A 5,000-nucleotide genomic window follows, 5' to 3' on the forward strand; every position below is an offset into this window, starting at 1 on the left:
AGCCCCAATCCCTAGCACGAAGGAGGTTCAGCGGGTTACCCCGACCTTTCGGCCTAGGAAGACACGCTGATTCCTTCAGTGTAGCGCGCGTGCGGCCCAGAACATCTAAGGGCATCACAGACCTGTTATTGCTCAATCTCGTGCGGCTAGAAGCCGCCTGTCCCTCTAAGAAGAAAAGTAATCGCTGACAGCACGAAGGATGTCACGCGACTAGTTAGCAGGCTAGAGTCTCGTTCGTTATCGGAATTAACCAGACAAATCGCTCCACCAACTAAGAACGGCCATGCACCACCACCCACCGAATCAAGAAAGAGCTATCAATCTGTCAATCCTTCCGGTGTCCGGGCCTGGTGAGGTTTCCCGTGTTGAGTCAAATTAAGCCGCAGGCTCCACTCCTGGTGGTGCCCTTCCGTCAATTCCTTTAAGTTTCAGCTTTGCAACCATACTTCCCCCGGAACCCAAAAGCTTTGGTTTCCCGGAGGCTGCCCGCCGAGTCATCGGAGGAACTGCGGCGGATCGCTGGCTGGCATCGTTTATGGTTAGAACTAGGGCGGTATCTGATCGCCTTCGAACCTCTAACTTTCGTTCTTGATTAATGAAAACATACTTGGCAAATGCTTTCGCTTCTGTTCGTCTTGCGACGATCCAAGAATTTCACCTCTAACGTCGCAATACGAATGCCCCCGCCTGTCCCTATTAATCATTACCTCGGGTTCCGAAAACCAACAAAATAGAACCGAGGTCCTATTCCATTATTCCATGCACACAGTATTCAGGCGGGCTTGCCTGCTTTAAGCACTCTAATTTGTTCAAAGTAAACGTGCCGGCCCACCGAGACACTCAATAAAGAGCACCCTGGTAGGATTTCAACGGGGTCCGCCTCGGGACGCACGAGCACGCACGAGGCGGTCGCACGCCTTCGGCTCGCCCCACCGGCAGGACGTCCCACGATACATGCCAGTTAAACACCGACGGGCGGTGAACCAACAGCGTGGGACACAAATCCAACTACGAGCTTTTTAACCGCAACAACTTTAATATACGCTATTGGAGCTGGAATTACCGCGGCTGCTGGCACCAGACTTGCCCTCCAATAGATACTCGTTAAAGGATTTAAAGTGTACTCATTCCGATTACGGGGCCTCGGATGAGTCCCGTATCGTTATTTTTCGTCACTACCTCCCCGTGCCGGGAGTGGGTAATTTGCGCGCCTGCTGCCTTCCTTGGATGTGGTAGCCGTTTCTCAGGCTCCCTCTCCGGAATCGAACCCTGATTCCCCGTTACCCGTTACAACCATGGTAGGCGCAGAACCTACCATCGACAGTTGATAAGGCAGACATTTGAAAGATGCGTCGCCGGTACGAAGACCGTGCGATCAGCCCAAAGTTATTCAGAGTCACCAAGGCAAACGGACCGGACGAGCCGACCGATTGGTTTTGATCTAATAAAAGCGTCCCTTCCATCTCTGGTCGGGACTCTGTTTGCATGTATTAGCTCTAGAATTACCACAGTTATCCAAGTAACGTGGGTACGATCTAAGGAACCATAACTGATTTAATGAGCCATTCGCGGTTTCACCTTAATGCGGCTTGTACTGAGACATGCATGGCTTAATCTTTGAGACAAGCATATGACTACTGGCAGGATCAACCAGGGAGCTGCGTCAACTAGAGCTGAGCAGCCGGCCGCCCGGGAGTGTGTCCCGGGGGCCCGCGCGAACACGCAAGCGTCCGCTCAATTATTCTGCAAACAGGAGGAGGCTGGGCTCCCCTGCACGATACACCTCGAAACCCTCTCAGGTCCCGGCGGCGCGCAGCGCCGTCCTAAGTACTTGGTCGGGTTCGAGAGAGGCGCAATCGCCCGGAGATAGGCGAGTAGACGCTTTCAGTGCGACCACCCGTGCCCCCAACTGAGCTTGCCGCTGCCGACAGAGGCCCGGGAGCGTGCTGTCGTGGTGTTGCCGGCGGGAGACAACACGCGGCCACAAACAGTGACCGGGCAGCTCCAACGCCAGCGCCACAGAGGGGCAGAGCCCCACTTGGGTGCCAAAGCGAACTCTCCCAGCACAGCGCACGCGCCAACACATCCGCACAGCTGCGATACAAACCACCTGCGAGAACCGCGGGGGCGACCGAGCAGCAGACGGCGTCGCGGCGCCGAGTGCCGGGCGGCGGCGCATCCTCAACGCACACAGTCCTCAATCGGACCAGCACACTGCAGATGTCCACCGCGCTTCGCACCGGGCCCGGGAGGACCCACTTTGGCCGCACGGCGCCGCGCGCTGGGTGCGCCGGCACGCAGATGCGCCGCCTGCCGCGTCCGTCAGCCGGCGCGCCTGCCACTGGGCGCCCCCACCAGCCGGCTGCCGCGCGTGCGCCCACGCAGCGCGCGGCCAGCACGCCGGGCGCCCCCCCCTCACCGGCCGGGGACGGTCCCACCCAGCCACCGCCGCGTATCGCTTCATACCCACATGCCCACTCACGTTCGTGGGTATGACGGGTGTCGCTGAAGCAACCGGTTAATACCTGTACCGATCGTCGATATCAACGATTCACCTCCAGCGCGAACAACCGCGCAACAACGGATTTCCAGTTCATTTGCGTAACTTGGGCAGCAAACGTAGACATCCATCTACATTTGCGACTTCTACGAGTCTTGCATGCCTGGATGTTGTGTGTCACGACGCACTCCATCAGCATACATACACGCTGCGACGTGTGCACGAAAGAACACGTGGAAGGTGGCCAGCGTACGTATACGAATGCCATTGCACAGCTGCGAAGCGCATTCAACACGCGAACTCCTGACCGACGAGCTAGAGGTGACAGGAGGGGAGGGGGGGGCGGGGGCGATATACGTCCTATTGCAGTACACAATACAGTGGATAGCGGGACCATGTGGAAAGTAAGCAACACTCGCAAGATGTGAGGGTACGCACCGTAAAATGAATCAATACGCAGAACACCACAGTGTGCGCGAAGTGAACTATGTTGAGATGGTTGCAATTAGGCAACGCTACACGAATTCCTAGAGTCATATAACTAACAATTACAGGGCAGGTTAGGGCGCAACGTAGGTTAGGTTAGGGCGCAACGTAGGTTAGGTTAGGGCGCAACGTAGGTTAGGTTAGGGCGCAACGTGGGTTAGGTTAAGGCGCAACTTGGGTTAGGTTAAGGCGCAACTTGGGTTAGGTTAAGGCGCAACTTGGGTTAGGTTAAGGCGCAACTTGGGTTAGGTTAAGGCGCAACTTGGGTTAGGTTAAGGCGCAACTTGGGTTAGGTTAGGGCGCAACTTGGGTTAGGTTAGGGCGCAACTTGGGTTAGGTTAGGGCGCAACTTGGGTTAGGTTAGGGCGCAACTTGGGTTAGGTTAGGGCGCAACTTGGGTTAGGTTAGGGCGCAACTTGGGTTAGGTTAGGGCGCAACTTGGGTTAGGTTAGGGCGCAACTTGGGTTAGGTTAGGGCGCAACTTGGGTTAGGTTAAGGCGCAACTTGGGTTAGGTTAAGGCGCAACTTGGGTTAGGTTAAGGCGCAACTTGGGTTAGGTTAAGGCGCAACTTGGGTTAGGTTAAGGCGCAACTTGGGTTAGGTTAAGGCGCAACTTGGGTTAGGTTAAGGCGCAACTTGGGTTAGGTTAAGGCGCAACTTGGGTTAGGTTAGGGCGCAACTTGGGTTAGGTTAGGGCGCAACTTGGGTTAGGTTAGGGCGCAACTTGGGTTAGGTTAGGGCGCAACTTGGGTTAGGTTAGGGCGCAACTTGGGTTAGGTTAGGGCGCAACTTGGGTTAGGTTAGGGCGCAACTTGGGTTAGGTTAGGGCGCAACTTGGGTTAGGTTAAGGCGCAACATAGGTTAGGTTAAGGCGCAACATAGGTTAGGTTAAGGCGCAACATAGGTTAGGTTAAGGCGCAACATAGGTTAGGTTAAGGCGCAACATAGGTTAGGTTAAGGCGCAACATAGGTTAGGTTAAGGCGCAACATAGGTTAGGTTAAGGCGCAACATAGGTTAGGTTAAGGCGCAACATAGGTTAGGTTATGGCGCAACATAGGTTAGGTTATGGCGCAACATAGGTTAGGTTAAGGCGCAACATAGGTTAGGTTAAGGCGCAACATAGGTTAGGTTAAGGCGCAACATAGGTTAGGTTAAGGCGCAACATAGGTTAGGTTAAGGCGCAACATAGGTTAGGTTAAGGTGCAACATAGGTTAGGTTAAGGTGCAACATAGGTTAGGTTAAGGTGCAACATAGGTTAGGTTAAGGTGCAACATAGGTTAGGTTAAGGGATGGTGTATGAGGGGGGAGGGGACGAGGTTCGTTCATAGTGATGATGGTAAGTGGACGCCTGAGGCACCCTGAGATGTGTCACGTCAGGATGCACCTTTGGCTCAGGGGAGGTGGTGCGCCGGTTCCGTGGGTGTGGCAAGGGAGTGGCAGACCTGTGTCTTTCATTCCTGCCATTGCCTATATGCTGTGAGACAAGGCAGTGTGGTGGTGTTGGTTGCACCCCTGTGTAGGACATGTGTGGGTGTTTGTGGCTTATCTGAGTAATGATGGTTGTTGGAAGAGTGAGATATTCTGTTTTTGGGGTGGACCTCCTGGTTTTGTTATCATAGTGTGAATTGTGTAATGTGGCGGAGAGGATGCACTGGATGTTGTTCCATGCTGGTGCTTAGATATTTTGTCTGTGTCTGTTACAGGCAGAGAGTAGTGTGTGATAGAGTGTCTGGGTGACGTGTAGTTCGCATGTGTGCACAGACTGTCAGCATGTATAGGGACTGTTGTATGTCGTATGCCATCTATATTCCGATGGCTCTGCATCTATTAGTAATCAGCGCCATGTATCAGTTTAATCTGGTTGCGGTCACGCGGTGTTCTATCTCTGTACAGTAGTAGAGGTGCGACTGCACTACGTAGCTACCCCTCGCGGCAGCTTTCCCCGGTGTATGGCATATGATTATCGGCAATCAGTCGATTAGTGACAACTGGTCGTGTGACAACGTCACATG

At 54.0% G+C, this 5,000-nt stretch overlaps 1 non-coding gene across 1 annotated transcript in view; it reads right to left on the minus strand.

Moving 5' to 3' along the window:
* LOC126217151 (small subunit ribosomal RNA) overlaps positions 1-1,657 on the minus strand; it is a 1,909-nt gene extending 252 nt beyond the window's left edge. The window contains exon 1 of the ribosomal RNA XR_007542352.1: positions 1-1,657. This exon is cut by the window's left edge and continues 252 nt beyond it. This is a non-coding gene — a ribosomal RNA (small subunit ribosomal RNA).
* Between the last annotated feature and the right edge of the window lie 3,343 nt (positions 1,658-5,000).

The sequence above is a fragment of the Schistocerca nitens genome, unplaced genomic scaffold (genome assembly GCF_023898315.1).
Source record: "Schistocerca nitens isolate TAMUIC-IGC-003100 unplaced genomic scaffold, iqSchNite1.1 HiC_scaffold_62, whole genome shotgun sequence".
In the NCBI taxonomy this organism is placed as follows: domain Eukaryota; kingdom Metazoa; phylum Arthropoda; class Insecta; order Orthoptera; family Acrididae; genus Schistocerca; species Schistocerca nitens.